Genomic DNA, 9,982 nt, shown 5'->3' with positions numbered 1-9,982 from the left:
TTTGATTTGGAACATGATAGGGTGACGGTGACGTCATCGGCCAAAATTATAATGTTTAATATCTCAGAAACCAAAACTGCACAAACGAAAATTTTAACGGCACAAACCTGCACAAACGGAGCACTAACGAACTAGCCCACTTTGGTTTGTTTTGGAGCGATATGGGGGGATGGTGAACTCTAGATGASCTAAAAAATAATGTTTAATATCTCAGAAACCAAAACTGCACAAACGAAAATTTTAACGGCACAAACCTGCACAAACGGAGCACTAACCATTCAGACTATTTGCTGGATTTTTTGACGTGGGTGGGGTGTCAGCTTCACGCAGGTGCGAGACCTAAGTCGGCGGCTGCTTACCGTAGTTGCTAGACCTGTTGTGGGTCAATATTGGTCCATATAAGGCGCACGGGATTATAAGGCGCACTGTCGGCTTTCAAGAAAATTGAAGATTTTTAGGTGCGCCTTATAGTGCTGAAAATACGGTACAAACAAAAATGAGATAACAAATTTTCAACATTTTAAAGAAAACTGATTTAAAAAAAACAAACACTTTTTTTTTTTTCAAATCTCCAGACAAGACAACACATTATAATAAAAACGTGAGGTTTTTAGAGATGAAGGAGGAAACAGGTCAAGCTAAGATCCTTCCAGGCTCATCTAATGGAAGTCCACAAAAGAAACTGATAGCCACAATATATCCATGTCTACAAATGGAGAGAAAATTTAACACAGCATGCATGAAAGTTAAATGATAAAAAGAAGCCAAAAATAATAACTGATGATAATTTTCTGAACATGCAACGCTGTGATTCACACATCAAGTTCAGGCCTTGAACTTACTTGGAAGAACATAGTGCACTTTTTTTGTTATCCTTAATGTTAAAAGTAAACAATGTAACAACCCTGAAAAGACTACATGTWGGAGGAACTGAATGTTCCAGTAGGACCTGTTCATATCATATGAGAATGTCTGACTCCACTGACTACTGACTCCAGCTTCTTTCCTTGGGCTGCCAACAGAGGAGCTGAGTGATAGAAAAAGCTAACTATTATCTGAACTAAAGGTACTTGTACAGTTTTTCTTCTGAAGCTAATCAGTAACAGGGCATGCTATGAACTGTAGAATATGTTTATTTTAACAGCTATTCAACAACAAAAGCTCATCTTTATAGAGGCATGAAAGCTGTGATTGGTCTGCAGTTGATGCTGATAGGAGTCTGTTGTGGTGAGCTCTTCGTGATTTTTTCACATAACACCTGTGTGGTTGTTTTGTCTGGTTTTCTGATACATTATAGCTAGCTGTATCTTTACAGAAAACCCCCCTGAAATCTCTTATTGACACATTGTCTAATATTTTTCTTCTTAAACCAAAAGTCTTCATTTGCCGATGCCTAAGATGTTATCACACACACACATCATTACTGTGAGGGCGATAATCTTTCAGTTATCAATACCTTATTTAAACCCAGCTGATGATAAAGTTTTTTGATGTCGTATTAAGTCAGTGCACACATTGTTAGCATGAATGTTAAATGTATTTGTAGTTTTTAATGAGATATCTGAACCATTTTTTTTGGCGGGAAATGATTATGAACAGAAATACTACTACTACTACTACTACTACTACTACTACTAATAATAATAATAATAATAATAATAATAATAATAATAGTAGTAGGAATAACAAGCAGCCATCTGCCATGGGCGACTGTGGTTTTGAGAAGACAGAGCAGAAAACACAAGAAGAAACAGACAAACTGATGTTGAATTATTTCGGTGTTCATGACAGCTCTGGTTGTTTGAAACTGGAACAGTAAAAAAGATCGTTTTGGATCAGCTGAATTTTATGGACTCCCTGATAGTAAATATCTACAGCTGTCCAGCCTTTAAGAAACAAATGTAAGTTTTCAGCATGGACAATAATTTTTGGCAATATCCCAGAGATGATGTCACTGGTGTAGGACTATGGGGGGTGTTTAATTCAGAATCAGAATCAAAATTTCTTTTAATATCATTGTTCACCAATAAAACAAATGAAATTTAAAATATAGCAATTCTTGAAGAAACACAAACAACTGGGATGTTAAGAATAAATAAATGACATGTTTTAGATGGCTCAGCTGAGTTCAGTGCAATAACAGCTCTTGGGTAGAAAGTGTTTTTTAGTCTGTTTGTCCTCATCTTATTGCCCTGAAATGCCACAGTGAGACGCTATAGCTCAACACTGACTCCACAGAGCAGCGGCAGAAGGATGCCCAGAGCTCAGTCCTCAGGTTGTTCTTCCTGAGAATCCTACAGTCTCTGCTGTGTCATCTTCAGGACTGAAGTGGAGTTAGCATTCCGGGTCGGGTTTAACTGATTTCGATGCCCAGGAACTTGAAATTTGGCACCATCTCCACTGATGCTAATCTTGCCTGGGCCTTTCTGTGTTCAGATTCTTCCGGTTCCTTCAAGGGTCCAAAACATGAACAGCAGCATGATTATGAATTCCATTCATTGTTTTCTCTGGGTTGGTGTGCTGATCAGTGGTGTATATCACCTTAGACTGTAGTCTGCTGGGATAGTCATAAGTCTCCCCCAGTAACTTTACATATAGCAGTAGCCAACTGAATAGTTATCAGCTGGCTAACCTTCCCCAAAATTTTCTTTTTTTTGTCATAGTAATTTCAAGGTCAAGTCTTGCTGTTGTGGGGTGTGAAAACTTGTTTCATATAAATATATTTTCCTTCTCATTGTTTTTCTTTTCTAAGGTGTGGAATCTTCCTGCAATGCCAAGAAGAAGGGAGTTCATTGTTTTGGAGCATTAGGAGGAGCAGTGAACCTTCGGATAATGGATAAGACCTCAAAACCATCTATGTTCATTATTGCAAAGAAACGCTCAGAGTTATTCCGCTGGAAGGCCCACAGGATTATAGCTCGAACAAAAGACAAAAGATTTAGCTTTTTTCCAAATAATGGAACAGTTAGGATCACTAACCTTAAAAGGCGTGACAGCGGTGCATATAGACTTACTATGGTCAAAAAAGGTAGAAAGAACACAAGAACTCTGAAGCTGTTTATTGAAGGTAATCCGCTGTTGACCTTCCTACATTTTCTAACTATTTTTATTTTCTTCTCATACATTAATAGAAGTTATAAAAATCTAACATTGTACTTCATACATAGAACCTGAAAAAAAAGCTGTCATGTCTGTTATGTCATGTGACTTGTATTTTAATTTACATTTGAATAATATTTCTGTGTTTTTTCTGTCAGCTCCTGTGTCTTCTGTCTGGCTAGTCTCTAAATGTACATCTTCGGGAAAGCAGAGGGTGTTCTGCTTTCCTGAGGCAGGGGACAAACATTTGTGCAAGTGGACTATGAATAAAAAACCTCTGAAAAACGCTAAGTCCTATTTTGGATACGTTGCAACTTGTACCATTCTTCTGGGACGAAAGAAAACAGGTCTTTTGGGCTGCTCAATCAGCAATCACATCAGTCATTCATACAAAGACGTGAAAATAACCAGCTGTGGTGAGTACAGCCATCATATTAAATGAAACAACTTGATAGTTCATATTTGTCAGCTTAATTTCTAAAAGCTACCCACTCCAGTGAAATTTAATCAAACCACTCTGGGCCATCAACAGCTGATAAAGAAAGGACAAAATTGGAGGAGGAAAGAAAGAAGATTTTGATGTCTTCTAATACTTCATCATGTATTCAGTTTCTAAAAAAGATAGATGGGGCTAACAAAAAAATTGTCCCACCAAAATTGGTAAGTGAAAAGTTATCAACACCTGTCACAGGTTTTATAGTACTTTAATCATGATCCATTTTTTTGTAACATTACAAAATTTACAAGTGGAAAGGTTTCCATTGAAAGTCTTTTAATTTTCATTGACTACTCAGCCTGCAAAAAAGAAGGACGGGTCCAAAAAACCAATTGTCCTGCCAAAAGTGGTAAGTGAGAAGTTATCAACAGGTGTCACAGGTTTTATAGTACTTTATTCATGACACGATGTTAGTAAAATTACAAAATTTACAAGTGGAAAGGTTTCATTACTTACTCAGTCTGCAAAAAAGAAGGATGGGTCTGAGAATCCAATTGTCCCACCAAAATTTTTAATTGAGAAGTTATCAATATCTGGCACAGGTTTTACAGTACTTTAATCATGACAAAATTTTGGTAAAAATTACAACATTTACAAGTGGAAAGTTTTCCATTGACAGTCTTAATATTTCATTGTTTACTCAGCCCACAAACAAGGACAGGTCTAAGAATCCAATTGTCCCAACAAAATTGGTAAGTGAAACGTTATCTAAACCCTTCACAGGTTTGACAATACTTTAATCATGACACAATGTTAGTAAAATTACAAAATTTACAAGTGAAAAGATTTCTATTGAGCATTTCATTGTCTACTCAGTCTGCAAAAAAGAAGGAAGGGTCTAAGAAACCAAATGTCCCGCCAAAATTGGTAAGTGAGAAGTTATCAACATCTGCCACAGATTTTACAGTACATTAATCATGACTGATCTTTTGGAAAATTACATAATTTACAAGTGGAAAGGTTTCCATTGACAGTCTCTTAATCTTTCATTGTCTACTCAGCCTGCAAAAAAGAAGGACGGGTCCAACAAACCAACTGTCCCACCAAAATTGGCAAGTGAAAAGTTATCACCACCTGTCACAGGTGTTACAGTACATTAACCATGTCACAATTTTAGTAAAATTAGAAAATTTACAAGTGGAAAGTTTTCTATTGAGCATTTCATTGTCTACTCAGTCTGCAAAAAAGAAGGAAGGGTCCAAACAACCAATTGTCCCATCAAAATTGGTAAGAGAGAAGTTATCAACATCTGTCACAGGTTTGACAGTACTTTAATCATGACCCATTTTTTGTAACATTACAAAATTTACAAGTGGAAAGGTTTCCATTGACAGTCTCTTAATCTCTCATTGTCTACTCAGACTGCAAAAAAGGATGGGTCTAAAAAACCAATTGTCCCGCCAAAATTGATAAGTGAAAAGTTATCAACACCTGTCATAGGTTTTACAGTACTGTAATCATGTCACAATGTTAGGAAAATTACAAAATTTAAAAGTGGAAAGGTTTCCATTGACAGTCTTAATATTTCATTGTTTACTCAGCCTGCAAAAAAGGATGGGTCTAAGAAACCAATTGTCCCGCCAAAATTGGTAAGTGAGAAGTTATCAACATCTGCCACATGTTTTACAGTACATTAATCATGACTCATGTTTTGGAAAATTACAAAATTTACAAGTGGAAAGTTTTCTATTGAGCATTTAATTGTCTACTCAGTCTTCAAAAAAGAAGGAAGGGTCTAAGAAACCAATTGTCCCACCAAAATTGGTAAGTCAGAAGTTATCAACACCTGTCACAGGTTTTACAGTATATGAATCATGACACATTTTTGGAAAATTACAAAATTTACAAGTTGAAAGTTTTCCTATCAACTAAAGTTTAATCTTTGAATGTCTGATCAGACTCCAAAACACAAGGATGGGGCTAACAAACCAACTGTCCCACCAAAATTGGTAAGTGGGAAGTTATCATCACCAAACACAGGTTTTACAGTACTTTAATCATGACACAATGTTATTAAATTACAAAATTTACAAGTTGAAAGTTTTCCATTGAGCATTTCATTGTCTACTCAGTCTGGAAAAAAGGGTGTGTCTAAAAAACCAATTGTCCCACCAAAATTGGTAAGTGAGAAGTTATCAACAACAGCCACATGTTTTACAGTACATTAATCGTGACTAATTTCTTGGTAAATTACAAAATTTACAAGTGGAAAGGTTTTCATTGACAGTCTCTTAATATTTCATTGTCTACTCAGCCTGCAAAAAAGGACGGGTCCAAAACACCAATTGTCCCGCCAAAATTAGTAAGTGAAAAGTTATCAACAGGTGTCACAGGTTTTATAGTACTTTATTCATGACACAATGTTAGGAAAATTACAAAATTTACAAGTTGAACGTTTTCCCATCAACAAACTTTTAATCTTTGATTGTCTGCTCAGACTCCAAAACAGAAGGGTGGGGCTAACAAACCAACTGTCCCACCAAAATTGGTAAGTGGGAAGTTATCATCACCAAACACAGGTTTTACAGTTCTTCAGTCACAATCCAATGTTTGTAACAATACACAAGTTACAAGTCAATCGTTTTCTTATTAATTTTTTTTTATATATTTCATTGTCTATTGTTGATAATGGAAAATCTTAATCGATGATTCAAAATGTGTACTGACACATGGAGCATAAAATCAGCCGACAATATTATTCAGACTTAACTTATTTTATTCACTTTCAGCGCTGAAAGGAGACACTTTTACCATTACATTCGAGAAGAGTTTCTAACAAAGGTCTGTGCAGCGTCTGTGGAGAAGGAGGAGGCTAGCTGATTATATGGACTGAAGACACTCCCTGAAATCACACCATGTCTCTGGCCCGATAAGTTTCTGTTTTCTTAGAAATGGGCCTGAGCGTCTAACAGAATCAAAAATGGAACTCTTTACAGTGGGCCCTTTGTCTAACAACATGCAACTCTTTCTCGACCTTGGTAAAGCATCTCAACATTCTCCCTATTGGGCTCTGAAGAGCCTAAAAGATAAAGGGGGAGTCAAACCCTTGAGTAGACCCTTCCCCTATCCGGAAACAGGCTATTACAGATGTTCACATGTATTTGATCATTGATGTTGTCTTTCATTTCATTTCACTTGCTTTTGGTGGAGGTAAAAATAGATAGGGCACCCCACACCTCCGAGGCGGTGGATTAAAATCACAATGTCCCCCTTACAATCTAATGAAGAGTATGTAAAGAAATAAAATGTTAAAAGATGTTAAAGTGTTAAAAAATAGTTAAATGTTAAAAAGAATAAAATATTAAGATAATATGTGAAAGTTAATGAACTATAAAAGAGTAAAATGTTAAAAGAATATTTAAAAGTCAAAATGCAAAATGGTTAAAATGTTAGGACAATATTTTAATAAAATGCTAGGATAATATTTTTTAAAGTTAATAAAATGTAAAATGAATACAATATTAAGGTAATATTTAAAAAGTTATTAAAATGTTAAATGAAAAAAAAGTCAAGATAATATTTAAAAGTTAATAAACCAAAAATGAATAAAATGTTAAGATAATATTTTAAAATTAATATACCATAGAAAGGATGCAATGCTAAGAAATTAAATGAGATATTAAGATAATCTTAGAGTTAATGAGTATTTAATGGTAGCAGAATATAAAACAAGCACAATTATAAAATTGCAAACCAATGAAGTAAATCAGCATTATAGGCAGTACAATAAAAATATGATATTAATAAACTAAAATGAGTAAATAAGCATAAAAATGCAGTAATATTTACTTGTAATGAGATTAATAAAATCAACTCAGACTAGTCTTTGTTATAGCAAAGCCTATCAACGTCAAACACTATTTTGTAAAATCTATTTGACACGTGATATCATTGTTAATTTTAATGTATTCAATTCAGAATATTCAGTAGTACTTTAGAAACTCATCCGAATAGTTAGCTCATGTTTAATGGGTGCTAATACACCTTAAAACATTTAGGGAATTTTGATTTAACCTCTTTTTTTTAACCTCTTTTTATACTGTGCTGAAAACCAAAACGAAAAATTTTCTCAAGCCCAAAATGAAAAATGCTTCAATAGATTAACTCACTAAACGTATCCTGGGGATCAAATAGAGGTCAGAATGCAAAGGCTGTAGACTGTGAATGTGCTGTAAATAAACTAAGGTGAGAAAAAGTGGCATCACACAATTCGATAATTCAAGAAAAAACATTAAAAACTACCAAGTTTTGTTTGCAGCCATTTTGTCTACAAACCTGTAGGCCGAGGGAAATCCCAGGGGCGGACCCTGGAGAATCCAGTACCAATCATAGCAACAGACGAACAGGACCGCCCTCTGAGTCTCATCCCGACTTTACATGTGATGTTCCATTTGCCCCATCAGAAGCTGTCCAGTGCAGCATCCATTCCTGCTTTTCAGAAAAATCTGGACAAAGTATGTGGCCTCCCTTGGCAGAGCGTGGGGGACTGATGGAGAGATACAGCAGATGAGTCATTGTTTTCAAACCTTTGTCTCACGTCGGGCAGAAGCTGTTGGTCTTTTCTGCCATAGGAGACCCGCAGAAATCGCACCTTGATCTCATTCTCTAGCCAGGTGTTTCCTCGGAGATCACAGTCAAACATCTAATGCAAGATCCTGTAAGCTGCACTCCGCCATCACGTGACAACAGGAAAAAGCAGTCCAACCTCACTGACCTCTGTAGAAGCTTTAAGAATTGTTCAATCGGTTTTGGTCCTCAAACAGCAGTCCAGCAGAAGATGGCACAATTCATATGTGTAGAAAGTGCAGGTCCCAGACCTGGACTAAAGCATCCGCCAACTCCTGGACAGTCTGTGGTGCAACGTGACGTTGGTGGATGGAGCGAGACATGATGTCCCAGACATTTTCAAAACTGCTTCTATTTATTAATTTATTAGAATTAAAAAGACATTTCACATTTTATCTGAATTTTAAAATAGGTTTAACCAAAATTTTCTCAATGATAACAATTACATCCAATTGTAACTTTGTATAATTCAAAATTAGAAGTGACGCAGGAAATTCATCAATAATTTGTATACAAATAAACATGGCCTTGATATTGATCTAAGCTATTCAATTTTAAATGACCAATTCTAATTTAGTAAGAGCTTCTATATCTCAGACACTGTATTTCAGTCATGCAGGAAGGCGCTGTAAGGGCTCATTAAATAAATTCACAATACACCAATGTCAAGTGAATTAATTCTAAATTCTTTATTAACAAATTCATAATTAACCATATCTATAAACCGACTAGGAAGTAGAGTCTATTTCTCCTTCGCCCCCTGTTGATATAATAAAAAAAAAAAATTGAAAGCAATTTGGAATATAATATTCTCCAAAATTAAAATATTTTGGGGTGTTTCACAAGTTTTTCAAATAATCCGTCTAGAATTGAAAGTAGACTATGAAATGTATTAGATGTGAAGTTTTATCAGAAATGTTTTATGTTCATCATTTACCATTTCCCCTTGTGTTTTCTTATGTAAATAGAAACCAAACATTTCCGACAACATCTCTATTGTTATCAGAAATATTGTGCAGAGACCACTTTTCTGTACACATTTATAAAATGTCCAACTGAAATTGTACTGCAAAGGCCAAAAGTTTTATCATAAAGAGGTGAAATCAGAATTTGGATTGCTTTCCTAAAAAGCAGTGTCAATGTTCAGTTTGAACTGACAAAAGAAGAATTTATCAATTTAGACAGTGAAGCAAAAAATACTATGAAAATTGGAGACAAAGGTTATGCAGTACTGTGAGATGTCATTGTGGTCCAAATCAAATGTTTTGGTGGACTTTGTGTATTAATTCAATTAAAATTTAAGGCACACATGTATTGTGATCCAATTGTTGTCCAATTAGTTTTTGTTTGACATAATCAATTACTATCATATCCACCAAACATGCATATATAACATTTTCATCATGTCCAATTTGTGCCTTTCTACCAAGACACTTATGTGTTTTGAAAGCAGCAATTAGCTTAGCTAGTAAGTTAGTGAGTTTGTTATAAAAGTAATAATAATAATAAAAATGAAGAGTAAAAATAAAAAATGTCAAACTAAATGAGACAGTCTCTTACTCAATAAATTCTATCTAGTTTGCAAATTGGCTATCTTGTTCTTTTCCAAGGGCAGTACTTCTCGAGGGTAAAACCAAAGAAAACCTAGCCCACACCTTCCCCGCATCCAGCAGAACGGGGTCGGCCAACTCCAGTGGTGGGAAGGAACGAAGTACAAGTACGTCGTTACTGTACTTAAGTACAGTTTTCGTGTATCTGTACTTTACTTAAGTAGATTTAATAATGGGGACTTTCTACTTTTACTCCACTACATTTTACAGT

The sequence above is a fragment of the Poecilia reticulata genome, linkage group LG2 (assembly GCF_000633615.1).
Source record: "Poecilia reticulata strain Guanapo linkage group LG2, Guppy_female_1.0+MT, whole genome shotgun sequence".
NCBI lineage: Eukaryota > Metazoa > Chordata > Actinopteri > Cyprinodontiformes > Poeciliidae > Poecilia > Poecilia reticulata.
The sequence above is the reverse complement of the archived record's forward strand: the minus strand, read 5'-3'. Positions refer to the sequence as shown.